General features: G+C 41.2%; 1 protein-coding gene across 2 annotated transcripts in view; it reads right to left on the reverse strand.

Annotated features, from left to right (window-relative positions):
- The window catches only part of LOC136864649 (ras-related protein Rab-37), a 329,300-nt gene that overhangs the window by 63,477 nt on the left and 250,359 nt on the right, over positions 1-15,464 (reverse strand). The gene's annotated exons all lie outside the window — the stretch shown is intronic.

Genomic DNA, 15,464 nt, shown 5'->3' on the forward strand with positions numbered 1-15,464 from the left:
TGTTTTTATTTCTCAAAATATAGGAACGAAATCAAACTATGTTATGATTCGTAACGATTTACATGATATTAGTGAATATTAACATTTAAATGCAATGTTAAGCATAAACTAGTTTAATGAGAAGTTAGATCTTACATGTTTATCTTCTGAACAATTACAGTTATTTCCATCGTCAAGTCCACAACTTGTATGATGAAGATCGTTACGCAGTTCATCAACACATCCTTTACGGCAGGGTGTTAATGTCGGCCAACATCAACAGATATTGTCCTTGGTTCCTCCCTGTTCAGTAAGAGTACGAATAACCTGTACTTTAATTGTACTGACATACACACTTGGAACTGTTAAGGAATTTACATGTCAAGTTGGTAGACGACCGTTTAACAGATTTAAGAAAGTCAAAGATGCGAAATCCAAAAGTGTTCAACATTTTCAGATCATTTCACTTAACAAAACTATTAAAATGTGTTAATGATATCCAAACTCGATTTTACAACCACCTCATTTCATTAACTAACAAACTAACTTAAATATTTAAATTAACTGTGAATTTGTTACTGCGATTTAATTATTATATTACACTACTCGTAATGGAATATTTTATATTCTAGTACATATTTCGTAAATTTTGAACGAACGTTTGAGTGACTGCGTTGTAATCATGCTATACGTCAATTAAGGAAATATTTTAAGGTATTTTCTGTAAGTTTCGTATGAAGTAATGCTTGTAAGTAATTTTTGTCATTCATTTTTATTTCTTGTTTTATGTATTTCTGTTTTATTCCTCTTCTTTCGACATCATAAACATTGCCACTGGAATACCTCCCGATTGCGATACATATTATTATTATTATTATTATTATTATTATTATTATTATTATTATTATTACCGGCTATTGCATGCGAGGATTGGTCATGATTGTCATCCCAAGAAGAATAATTGAGTAATAGTGATGTACATTAGAGGTGAAGCACATGGAATATTCTTTAGAGCTAAAGTAAACCAGTGTTCGTCTGTTTTAATGGGAAGTTTTTGTCAAATTTGGCATGTGTTTGGAACAATTTAGATGCAATTCATTCTCAAGTTAATTTTAAAAATTATCAAAAACATGTACGGGGCTGACGTCACATAATTTTGATTATTAATCATGAATTAAGAGAAGAAACGACTGCAGTAGAAGGTTGGCGAGTGAACTTCGTGACGTGGTAATGGTAGACCAGCATTTCGTAAGACCAACTGAATGTTTGAAGGCAAATATATTATTAAATGAAATCATTTCGGACTAGTAACACATTCTAATATAATTTTCAATGCATCGAATACCTCGACAACTCAAGACTTCAGTAGATGGGAGTCAGTGATGATATGGCGCATGGCTTCTTGTGGCGGGAGTGTCCGAGGACAAGTTCGGCTCGCCAGATGCAGGTCTTTTGAATTCACGCTCGTAGATGACCTTCGCGTCGTGATGAGGATGAAATAATGATGAAGACGACACATACACCCAGTCCCCGTGCCAGCGAAATTAACCAATTACGGTTAAAATTCCTGACCCTGTCGGGGATCAAACCTGGGACTCCTGTGACCAAAGGCCAGCACGCTAACCATTTAGCCATGGAGCCCGACGTCAGTGATGATGATATGACGTGACAGTAAGTAACGGCGTGTCGCGGGTGGAACGCTTTCGAATGAGACAGAAGAAGACACATTCATTTTTGTACTAGAGACTGCTGGGGAAGCTTGAGCTCATTTGTTGTGTGACTAATACTGCCGCGTCGAGAAGGCAACAATGAATTTCTGTTTAAAATTACATATTTGAGTGAGAACTACGAGAAGTGGAATGAGAATAGACACGTGTTAGTTATCGAGTGGAGATACTGAATTGTATATCTTATGAAATAAGATTTGCGTGGATATATAGGCGAAACATTGTAATAATTGAAGAAAGGGACACGTGCAATTGTGTAGTTATACTGAATATTGATTTTAAGGAAGAAGTTGGCCAATGTAACTTGTAATGGTATAAAAATTTTATTAGATGAAGATGCAAATATGTATTGTAACAGTGAGTGGGCATACTATAAATTTATAATCGATATGGCAAGTATAAATCTGGTATATCAATGAAAGTACAGTCAGATAGATTTGATGTGTGTCTAACCTTAGTTTCAGGTGATGGATTACATGGACAATGCCATGAACCAACTACCCTGGCGTAACAGGGGTAGAGGCGACACTCCCACGTGGCGCGTCTCAGGTGGCGGATAGGCGGGTCCTAACCGGCTTGCCGGCGGACAAGAGGGAAATAAAATACCTCTCGCGCACCAAGCACACAACCCCATGTGGGTGGGGGACGTAGACGAAGAATAAACCCACGGTATACCCTGCCTGTCGTAAGAGGTGACTAAAAGGGGCGACCAAGGGATGATTATATTAGAACCATGAAACTCCTTGTGATTAATACCACCACGCGGGGAATACCATGGGTCGCTTTTCCTTGCGCGTAGTACCACTATGTTGGGTACCAAATAGGTTTGTGATTAGTAGCAAACGAGAGCGCGACGGCTTTTACAGTACCTGTGATCAGTAGCACTATATGAGCGAGCCATGGGATGATGGAACCCATGGTTCTGGCTTGCCTATGATTAGTACCCACTGTATGAGGAATACCACGGGATAGTACGAGTCCCTGTGGTTAGTACACTTATGACCGGGCGAGTTGGCCGTGCGCGTAGAGGCGCGCGGCTGTGAGCTTGCATCCGGGAGATAGTAGGTTCGAATCCCACTATCGGCAGCCCTGAAGATGGTTTTCCGTGGTTTCCCATTTTCACACCAGGCAAATGCTGGGGCTGTACCTTAATTAAGGCCACGGCCGCTTCCTTCCAACTCCTAGGCCTTTCCTATCCCATCGTCGCCATAAGACCTATCTGTGTCGGTGCGACGTAAAGCCCCTAGCAAAAAAAAAAAAAAAAAAGTACACTTATGTGATGAACACCATAGGTTTGCGCTGCCTGTCAATGGCGTCGCAATGTGCGAAACACAGTAGGTCTGTAATACATGTGCGAATTTCATTACCTGTGAGTAGTACCATAATGTGTGCAATACCGCAAGTATACGCTACTCTTGATTAGTACCGCAACATGACAAATACTATGGTTCTACTTTTCTAGCGATAAGTACCATAATGAGGAGCCTCCAGGGTTGGTTTTTCCCTCGGACTCAGTGAGAGATCCGACCTCTACCACCTCAAGGGCAGTGTCGTGAAGCGTGAGATTTTGGGTGGGGGGATACAACTGGGGAAGGATGACCAGTACATCACCCAGGCGCCTCACCTGGTATGCTGAACAAGGGCCTTGTGGTGGGAATGGGAAGATTGGAAGGGAGAGATAAGAGGGAAGGAAGTTGCAGTGGCCTTAAGTTAGGTACCATCCCGGCATTTGCCTGGAGGAGAAATGGGAAACCACGGAAGAACACTTCGAAGATGGCTGAGGTGGGAATCGAACCTACCTCTACTCAGTTGATCTTCCGAGGCTGAGTGGACCCCGTTCCACGCCTCGTACCACTTTTCAAATTTCATGGCAGAGCCGGGAATCGAACCCGGGCCTCCGGGGATGGCAGCCAATCTCTTATACCACGACACCACAGAGGCGGATGAAGTATCCTTTATTCCGCATATGTAGATATTATTTTTGAGTGAAGATCCCTTTTCTCGTGTCAATGGAAATAGTTCACTAATTAGGTCAAACTGAGCCACGATGACTACTTTGAAGGAGCCACAGGATCAACTAACTACGATACATTTAACAAGGCTTATTTCGCAGTTTCATCATGTATTAACCGATGTAATAGTTTTATGGATGCGTTATTTGTAACATTTATCTGAGATGATATGATATCAGTATGCTCATTGTAGTAACAGGGAAGTGAATCTTTGATATGATCCAACGATTGAAGTAGGTTAAACGCCTAATATCGAGTGTATCGTTGTCACAAGACTTATCTGTGTCGCTGCGACTCAAAGCAACTTCTAAGAAAATTTAAAAATACCGAGTGTATGATATATGTATTTGAGTTAAATAATTAGGGATCGTTGAACGTTAATACGTAGAACGAGGGTGTGACCTTCGGCAAGATACCATAAATTACCGTGATTTATAGGTTTGTGTATTATGACACAGTATTTTTGTTTGTCATCAGTCCATAGACTGGTTTGATGCAGCGTGCCACCCTATCCTCTGTTAACTTTTCATTTCTACATAACTGCTGCAGCCTACAAGTGCTCTAATCTGCTTGTCATATTTATACCTTGATCTACTCCTACCGTTCTTACGCCTACACTTCCTTCAAAACCAACTGAAGAAATCCTGGGTGTCTTAATGTATGCCCTATCATACTATCCCTTCTTGTCCGGCTCCATGGCTAAATGGTTAGCGTGCTGGTCTTTGGTGACAGTGATTCCGGGTTCGATTCCCGGCAGGGTCGGGTATTTTAACCATAATTGGTTAATTCCCCTGGCACGGGAACTGGGTTACGTTTCGTCTTCATCATCACTTCATTCTCATCACGACGCGCAGGTCGCCTACGGGTGTCAAATCAAAAACCTGCACCTGGCGAGCCGAAGTCCTCGGACACCTCCCGGCACTAAAAGCCATACGCTATTTCATTTCATGATCTCTTCTTGTAGTCAAATTTAGCCAAATCGATCTCATTTCAACAGTTCGATTCAGTACCTCTTCATTCGTGATTCGAACTATTCATCTCACCTTCAGCATTCTTCTGTAACACCAAGTTTCAAAACCTTCTATTCTCTTTCTTTCTGAGCTAGTTATCGTCCATGTTTCAATTCCATACTATGCCACGCTCCATACGAAAGTCTTTAAAAACATCTTTCTAATTCCTCTGTCAATGTTCGAAGTGAGCAAATTTATTTTGTTAAGAAAGGCCTTCCTTGCTTGTTCTAGTGTGCGTTTTATGTCCTCCTCACTTCTGGCATCGTTAGTTACGTTACTCTTTTCACCTCACTGGTTACTACCCAAGTAACAATATTCATCTATTTCCTAATCAATTTCCGAATATACTGTAATATTACCTGCATCACCAGACTCCGTTTGACTAAACTCCATTATTTCTGTTTTGGATGCATATACTTTCATCTTCAACTCCTTACCCAAAACTCCGTCCACACTATTCAGCAATTTCTCCAGATTTTCTGCAGTCTCAGACAAAATAACATCACAGGCAAATCTCAGAGTTTAAATTTATTTCCTCTCCTTGGACTGTGATTCCCTTTCCAAATTTCCCTTTGATTTCCTTTACTGCCTGTTCTATGTAAACATTGAAAAGAAGGGGGACACACTACCAGGCCCCGATTTCAAGTAGTTAGCGCCCTGGGCAAACAATATTTAGCCGCCCGCCCCTCTGCTTATTTTCCTGTTCCTATAGAAAATAAATGTTTACAAATTAAACATTACAGTTTTCAAGATTACAAGTTTTAAAACAGCACATTATGCAAACACAGTTAATTCTAATAATTAAACTTATCAAGCCAAATAAAGATAACAGCCAAATACGAATGAGGCTGTTTTTATTTTTGATTAAAAAGCCGTTGGGTTCAGTTTGATAGTTTGTATGTAAGTAAATAATTTTAGAAATAAGACGCATTTTCTTCATAAAATTTAAATATATAGGTTAAATTCAGGTTTTAAAGTTAGAATAGTTTAAAGTGTTTTATATAGGCTATATAGTAATGAGGTTTACTTTCTTATGATGGAGTTATAGAACGACATGTTGAGATAGTAATTTGTGTTCAATGAAGCAGTTGATGGAAGGAGAGAATCTTCGATAATGAATAGGATAAATGACGTAACAGCGTCGTATGATATGGATAAGATGATAGTAAAATCTACGTCCTGTAAGCCAAAGGGCATACACATGAATAAGATTAGGAGCCTTCCTAAGATATCAGTGGAAACATGATCATACTAGAGGACCAACGAAGGATTATATAGTTGTGTCTTAAATGAAATTCAAGTAGGAAATCAGTAAATAAATCGCCCGCCCCATATATCTACACATAGTTTTACAGGTTTATGATACGACAGCCGTGAGATTCGCTGAAGGTATTTTTTTGTAAAGCGTAGTAGTAATTATACAGTTGAGCAGAGAAATATTGATCACCTAAATGATTACATTAGTGTGGAGCCATATTTAGCGAGCCGGTAATAAATTCGGAAAGGAATCTTCAAAATAATGCGTGTCTGATAGTGCGTATTTCGTAGTTGTATTGCTCGTTTAGTGGCAAGCATTTCATGTCTTTATTTCAGAACGAGGAGCCTCCGTGGCTCAGACGGCAGCGCGTCGGCCTCTCACCGCTGGATACCGTGGTTCAAATCCCGGTCACTCCATGTGAGATTTGTGCTGGACAAAGCGGAGGCGGGACAGGTTTTTCTCCGGGTACTCCGGTTTTCCCTGTCATCTTTCATTCCAGCAACATTCTCCATTCTCATTTCATAGCATCTATCGTTCATTAATAAATCACTTTGGGAGTGGCGACCCCATCGTACTAACAGCCTATATCTGCTTCATTCATTACATCCCTGAGTCGGTCAATGACTGGAAAACAGGTTGTAGGTTTTCATTATTTCAGAAGGAGCCGAGATCTGTGTACACATGTTTCATGTGGTGGATTTTGGTTGTTTTCATTTCATTGGCGTTATAGGGTCGAGACGACGTTGATGTGTTTATAATTTTGTGTATGTCCACTCCTGATGTCTCGGAATTTAGCATGAACCGCGTTTGTTTACACTGTGATTGCCAATTCTGCTTTAAATTACGTCTTATTTTTCATTGTGAGCATATATCATTATACGTTATTACGATCGCCGAATCTACTCTACATATTCCTACCTTGTTTACTGCTGCTCGCTTCTACGTCCTTCTCGCCGCAGCATGCACCTCACTCACCTGTCGTCTACTTGACTGATTACGTCATCTTCGCTGTGCCTGTTCGCTGTGTAACCAGGTGACATTATGTTTCTAGAACTCACTGGCTTGTAGCATGCGTTCTTTTTCTGGAATCTTCCTTTCTACTATATATTGCTCTCTCCGCCTTTCCACCGTTGATTCGGGCTTCGTGGCGGAGTGTTGGACCACACACTAATACAGTGCTTATTGTAATCATGTCAAATTCATCTGGACTCTATCTACAGCGACTTGGTGAGCAAGACTTATAATATTTATCTGCATTTGGACTCATACTTTCATTCGGGCTATTGCCTGCTGTAAATACTTTCTTCTGTCGAGTGGTTATGCTTTCCTTTAAAAACCCATAACTTAGACTGCTTCTATTCACGCACTGCGCTACGGACGATTCTAAATTATTTTCAGATGTCATCCTAGATCTATGTTATTACTAAACTTCAGCAATACCCGGTGAAGAAAATCCTTTCCCCGTCCTAATACTCATCCTACTTCCCTTCCCCCTCCCTTTCATGCTTTTTCTCTTTCAGGGTTCTGTTTCGATGTATATTGTACACTTCCAATTTGTTCAACAGGCTTTCCTTTCATGTACCATTGGATAATTATTTGTAAATGTGGCACACCTTTTGGATTTTTCTTCTACTTGCAATTATTTATCTTGTTGTTAAATTATGGTTGTTAAATATATATTCTATTTCGCATTGTTATTTTGGTGATCTTCTATTGGGCCTAGCTTCTTCCTTACTGCGCGATTTTCCTTGATTTATACTATTCCTCATCATCATTTATTATTATTATTATTATTATTATTATTATTATTATTATTATTATTATTATTATTATTCTTGTACGCTGAGCTCTCTATTGTATCGCCATATATCTTTGCATATTCCTCTGCGTACTTCTGATTGTTTATCGTTACTTGTACTTTTGTCTAAACACGCTACCACCCCGACTGTTATGGTAGCGCTATATTATAGTACGATAGCAGAGGTCCTTCCCTCACTACAACGTCACTTCGGTGTGATATGAATGCAGAGGAATGGTTTTTAATAAAAGATATTTAACGAAATTTTGTGCGAATCAGAAAAAAATTATGTGCCATATTATGAAGCCAATACCGATTTGCCTAAAATAATGTGTATACTACTTGATATTTGACAATTGATATGATGTTAAATGAATGTAGGAAGTTATCTGTTTTCTTTTTATAAGGTTCCATTAGCGAGGAATATACGGTATTCAGATAGCCGTATGTTTCGTTATTCAAGACGTATTTGTTAAGGGTCGCCGCTGGCCAATCCTATTATTTGAACTTTAATTGTTTCGTCCTTTGATTGATTGAAAAGTCATAGCCCACCCACATATATGAGGGCGAATCGAAAAAATAAGTTACACTAGCTCGCCGCTAGAGCACGCTGTGTGTCGTAACCGTTGCCAATGCGGAGCAAGCTAGAGTAACTGCTGACACGTCCGATAGGAAGGTTGGTGTGGTATCGCGTCGGTGTTGTGTGTGCAGAGCGGGCTACACTCAATGGCGCATCACTGTGGATGTTCACTTCAAATAGGAGATGCGTGCAACGATCAGATTTCTATGGGCTAAACAACTCAATTGCACGGACATTTATCGTGAAATCACGGATGTATGTGGTGAACGTGCAATTACGTGCCCAGGTATTGTAAAATGGTGTAAGCAGTTTGACGCCGGATCTCACGGACGAATATCGCGGAGGCAGGCCCGCAATGTCCAGAACCGTTACAGATGTTGACCGTGTGGATGGGATGATTAGAGAGAATCGGCGCATAACACTGCAGGAAATTGCCAGCATGCTGAACATTTCGTATGGCAGTGTGTTCCCCATTATTCAACAGCACTTCGGATTTTGTAAACTGTATCAAAGATGGATCCAACGTCTGCTCACTGATGTTCACAGAGGTCGTTTCCAATCGTCACTGGCATTTTTGCAACGGTATTCTGTGGAGGGCAACAAGTTTCCGCTGCGAATCACCACAGGGGATGAAACGCGGGTCCACCACTTCACCCCCGAAACAAAGAGAACATAGATGGAATGGGTGCACACCACACCACCACCACGAAAGAAGGCCAAGGTTCAATCTTCAGCAGGAAAGGTAATGGCGACAATGTATTTTTTTACATGGAGGGTGTGGGGCACCTGGAATTTATGCCGAAAAGCATGAAAATCAGCTCGACTTCGTATTGTCAAACGTTGAGCCGGTTGCGTAAGACAAGTAAAGGAAAGCGGCGGGGAATATAGAGCGCCGGTGTGATTTTGTTGCACGATAACGCAACACCTCACATGGCCCGCCAAACGTCCGAACTGCTGCAGCGATTCAAGTGGGAGGTATGATAACAACCTCCATACAGTCCAGACTTAGCGCCATGTGATTATCATGTGTTCGGTAAGCTGAAAAAGGATGTCGGTGGACAACGATTCCGAAACGATGAAGAGATGGAAGCAGCTGTCTCCAGGTGGTTACATAGCGCTGGAGGTGATTTCTACGCATCTGGAATCGGAAACTTGGTTGACCGTTCCGAGAAATGTTTACAGTCACTTGCGGACTATGTGGAAAAGTGAGCATACATTGTATGCCGTCATAGCCGTGTTGCCTATGGGTAGATGGTGTCATAAATGGCCATAATTTGGAAGAGTAACTCACTTTTCGGTTCACCCTCGTATTTACCAGATGGATGCAATACATGGGAGAATCATTTCTCTTAATATTTATTGACTGATCTTCTCATTCAGTACTTAGTGCCGTCCTAGCCTACATGTATGCTAATTAAAAATAGATAATATCCCTTGAAATCCAACATCATGCACGTAGGGATATCATTCTCAGGATGTTCATTTGCCAGCAGTACTTATTCAACGATAGAAATCTACACCTTTGAGATTACAGTGTCAGCTCGTGACGAAGAAAAGAAGAGGACGAAGAAGAGGTCGTATTACATAGAATCATTTATTGTTAAGACACACCATTGAATTAGAACCTACGGATTCGTGTTGAGGTTGTTTCTGGAGAACCGCTGAACAGTCCAGGGCCGTTTTAATGCCATGCACGTCTGCATTAATTAGTATTCGTCGGTTACGTTATATTTAACAAGAATAACAAAACTAACTGACCTGATAAACGAGGTCAGCATTTTATTTCGTACTATGCACGTGCCAATCGATATAGTTCTCTGTTGTTTCTTGTACTGGATTTGAACTTCCAAGAACCATTTCTTGTACTGGATTTGAACTTCCAAGAGCCAAATCCCTGAACTTTGGATTAGAATTGCCCTGATCCAACCATGGGATAATTCTGTTTCCAACTCTATGCTGAACGATAATATATTAAACCCTTCATAATACAGTATCTTGTACTAGTGATCATCTTCCTAAATCCCCGTACTATAGAACACAAGTTCTTTTTCGTTAGAGTTACTTCCTGTCCGCAGATACTTACTGTTGTTCTTCATTTCCACATTACTTTTTAGCACTTTGCAGCATTAGGTTACAACCAATATTTAATCAGAGTCTTTCTAATACAAAGTTATAGGCCTCATACCTGAAACCAATCTTGTACAACGTTTCGCCTGAATTCGGAAGTTTTAAAATTTTGCCTGTCCGAAAACTCACCACTTTCCCCAAAAGCGCTTCCTGTTTAATGCCCTAAAAATTTACCAGGGCATACATCCACTCGTCACACCACACAATTCAACACTGTATTTTTGTCCTATAACTTTATGATCTCCAAACCCATTTTTCACAACGCCAAGTTAATGGCCTTAGAAACATAGAACTGCTGAATATCTGCTACTGTCCGTGCCGTTATATACTTACTTAATGGATGAAAATAAATTATTTCTTGCTCTCTACAGAAATCGGGCACAGGCTGGCACTGATGTGAGTAACCGAACTGGCTCTGTGGCTAAACCTTTTTTCTATTTGTTTTACGTCAAACTAAGCCGCACAGGTTTTAGACAACGATAGGATGAGAAAGGGATAGGACTGGGAAGGATGTGGTCGTCGCCTTCTTCAATGAGACCAAAATACGAAGAAACAACCCAGATGGCGTAATAGGCATCGTGGCCTTCAAACCTCTGACCGTTGGCTGTCCACTTTGGGGTAAAACTGCTGTTAGCATGACGCATCTTATCGTCGTTGAAATCAGTAAACAAAACAGGAGACATGGACACGCATAGAAACCTAAAAATTACAAAACGTCATTTTGGGAGTCTTCGGCCGTAAGTTTTAAATCACATATGCGAATTTTTCAAACGGCACTGTAAATTGGACATTAACATTACTAGTCACATTCGGCGATACAAGCGCTGTCGAGGAAATGAATATTCATAACGTTCTCACATTCCGCTTCATTATGGGAATAATACAGAGCGATCAGATATACTTTACTCCGACGCGCGGTGTTTATGCTATAGACGATCGCACTCGTTTGCCGCGTACAGGTCGAGGTCAGTAACAGGAAGGTAAAGCAAACAGCAGTAATATAACCATTTCAAGACGTTCATCACTTAAGAAATTATAAAAGGATGAGTTGAAACTTCTCGCCTTCATTCTCCATACATTGTTGGCATCTCGTTAGGACATAATTATTATTCACTCGCTGTAATTCACGTTGAGGTAATTTCGAGACGAATGTTATTTTTCAGTTCTTCTGTGGTGTGCGGATTCGTCTTGTACACAGCATTTTTTACCCCAGAGATAATAATTGCTGGCGGATTGATCGGAGGACCGTGGGAAACACAAAACCCCACCAGCAACTCTGTTCTGTGGAAACACATTGTGAATTTCTCTCATGGAATTATTCACAGTGTGTACAGTGGCAGAGTCCTATTGAAAAGATGCAAGATCACTGTCGGTTTATGATCTGGATTGGTACTCACATGAGTAACAAAATCAAACGTATTATTTGAAAAAATGGCCCTATGTTTCTTTCCTTACAAATAGCACACCATACACCGATGCGCCATGTACGAAGTCGAGATTTTCTAGTGGTTCAGCGTCACCCTAACATATCGAAAGTTTTCGGCGACTCAAGGATAGAAAGGCCTAGGATTGGGAAGGTAGTAGCGGTGGACTTAAAGTACAGCCCCAGCATTTTCCTGGTGTGAAAATGGGAAACTATGGAAAACCATCTTCAGGGTTGCCGACACTGGGATTCGAACCCACCTCCTCCCGAGTGTAGGCTCACGGCTACGTGACTCTAACCGTACGGCTAACTCACTCGGTGAAAAATGTCTGGTTTAACATCTCTCGAGTAACGATGGATGTGGAACTTGACCTCATCCGAGCGGAATATTAAATAACTATGGGTACACTTGTATATGATATACATTTTCCACATACCACTCTCAAAATATGGGCCTAAGTACAGGGTCACCTCGTCAAAGAGCATTATTTCATACGACTTCACCATGCAGGTTAAGGTTAGAAAGAGGGTTACCGGTAGGATAAGTCATGCAACTTAACGTGACTTCACCATGCAGGGTAAGGTTAGAAAGAAAGTTAGGATACGTCATGGAACTTAGCGTGACTTCACCATGCAGGGTAAGGTTTGATAGAGGGTTAGGATAAGTCATGGAACTTAGCGTGACTACAATATCTAGGGTAAGTTTAGAAAGAGAGTCAGGGTACGTCATGGAACTTAGCGTGACTTCACTATGCAGGGTAAGGTTAGAAAGAGAGTTAGGATACGTCATGAAAATTAGCGTGACTTCATCATGTAGGGTAAGGTTACAAAGAAAGTTAGGATACGTCATGGAACTTAGCGTGACTACACCATGCAGGCTAAGGTTATAAAGAGAGGATGCATCATGGAACTTAGCGTGACTTCACCATGCAGGGTAACGTTAGAAAGAAAGTTAGGATACGTCATGGAACTTAGCGTGACTACCATGCAGGGTAAGATTAGAAAGAGAGGATACGTCATGGAATATAGCGTGCATTCACCATGCAGCGTAAGGTTAGAAAGCGAGTTAGGATAAGTCATGGAACTTAGCGTGACTTCACCATGCAGGGTAAGGTTAGAAAGAGAGTTAGGATACGTCATGGAACATAGCGTGACTTCACCATGCAGGGTAAGGTTAGAAAGAAAGTTAGGATACGTCATGGAACTTAGCGTGATTTCACCCTGCAGGGTAAGGTTTGAGAGAGGGTTTGGATAAGTCATGGAACTTAGCGTGACTACAATATCCAGGGTAAGTTTAGAAAGAGAGTTAGGACACGCCATGGAACTTAGCGTGATTTCACTATGCAGGGTAAGGTTAGAAAGAAAGTTAGGATACGTCATGGAACTTAGCGTGACTACACCATGCAGCGTAAGGTTAGAAAGAGAGGATACATCATGGAACTTAGCATGACTTCACCATGCAGGGTAAAGTTAGAAAGAAAGTTAGGATACGTCATGGAACTTAGCGTGACTTCACCATGCATATTAAGGTTAGAAAGAAAGTTCGTGACTTCGCCGTGCAGGGTAAGGTTAGAAAGAAGGTTAGGATAAGTCATAGAACTTAGCGTGACTACACCATGCATAGTAAGGTTAGAAAGAGAGGATACGCCAAGGAAATTAGCGTGACTTCGCCATGCAGGTTAAGGTTAGAAAGGGAGTTAGGATAAGTGATGAAACTTTGCGTGACTTCACCATGCAGGGTAAGGTTAGATAGAGAGTTAGGATGCGTCATGGAACTTGGCGTGGAGTCAACGTCTCAAAGCCTGATACTGCATTGGTAGATCACACATAAGTTGTTTGAATACCGGAGTTTAATGCGCGTTTATCTCTCTTATTAGAGCCCGTAAGGAAAAAACTTGTTAGGACTAAAATGATTAGAAATTGTATGTTCATCTTCGATTGTGTAGTATTTTCGATATAACTGCTACTAACGCGATTATACGAGAATGCAATTTTTACTTTCCCGTAAATTACCATCTCAGCTAGCATGAATAAAATACCCTTTAGTGCCTTTTAGTCCTTTATCCCTTTAGTGGTCTTTAGACTTTTAGCGCACTTTAGCCCTTTACATCCTTTTAGCCATTTAGAGCTTTAGTCCTTTAGTGCCCTTTAGCCCTGTAGTGAACTTTAGTGACCTTTAGCCCATTAGTGGCCTTTTGCACTTTACTGAAAGACTTGTTATGCTCCTAAGTTTCAATGTCACCAATGTCTGTCATTCTTAGATAGCCTTTCAGGCTGATGATCATGCAGTTTTCAAGACCGAAAAGGCTAGCGCTTTGTCGCATAGGTACTCAGCATAAGTCTATATAGAATTGTTATGCTACTGTGTTATTAACGCCACCTCTGTCTGTCACTCTTAGATCGGCTCTTTGGGTTGATGACTGTGTAGTTTTCAAGGCTCAAAAGACTAGCACTCTGCCACCAGAGCTACTCAGCCTTAGTCTACTGTACATAGACTTATATGCTGCTAAGTTTCAACGTCATCTCTGTCTGTCATTCTTAGATCAGCATTTAAGGCTGATGACCATGCAGTTTATCAAGACTCAAAAGGCTAGCGCTTTGCCGCCTATGCTACTCAGCCTAAATCAGTCTACATAGACTACATATGCTGCTATGTTTCAACGTCACCTCTTTCTATTCAGCCTAAGTCAATATAGATTTGATGTGTGCTGCTATGATTTTAACGACACCTCTGTCTGTCATTCTTACGTCAGCCCTTTAGGCTGATGACTATGCAGAGATCTGAGCTAAATACCAAACAATCAACTTTGCATTTCATGCCTCAGCAAATTCTTTCAAGGTTAATAAGCCTGTTCGTAGAGTTAGTTGACCTGCTGAGAAGAGAATCTCGCACCTTCCGTGCCTCGCACAGCCTTGTCTCCTGTAAATGATTTTATGAAGTGTACCATAGCAATATCTGTTAGCAGTTCCAGATTCACTTGCATGTATGCTATGTAGCTTACCTGAAGAGCCCTAGTACAGCTCTCTGAGTTAGTACCATAAGAGCCCATGCATAACCACTGGAAGGGCAGCCGGTTACGAGGATGAGGCCACCGAATTAGCCAGTACATTTTAGCCCATAGCACGGCTCCTTAAATTTAGTCTCATAAAACCAATGTATAGCAGTTATCTGCCTCGGGAGCCCTAGCGCAGCTCTACCGAGTTACTTTCATAAGAACCCATGTATCATCCTTATCCCCTGCGCTGGACTTATGTTGGAAAGGGCAGTCGGTTAGGGGGATGAAGCTGCCGAATTAACCCAATACGCAAAGATCCCTAGCACAGCTGTCCCCGAGTTAGTGCCATATGAGCCCATGTATCACGACTAGCCCCTGTGCTGGACTGAGTTTGGGAAAGGCAGCCGGTTAGAAGGATGAGACCACCTAATACACATTAGCCCAGCTCTTTAAACTTATATTACCAATATATATCGGCTATCATGCCCCTGAAGCCCTAATGCAGCTGTCCCCGGGTTAGTCCCACAGGAGCCCATGTATACGCAAGAGCCCTT

The sequence above is a fragment of the Anabrus simplex genome, chromosome 2, assembly GCF_040414725.1.
Source record: "Anabrus simplex isolate iqAnaSimp1 chromosome 2, ASM4041472v1, whole genome shotgun sequence".
NCBI classification, from domain to species: Eukaryota; Metazoa; Arthropoda; class Insecta; order Orthoptera; family Tettigoniidae; genus Anabrus; species Anabrus simplex.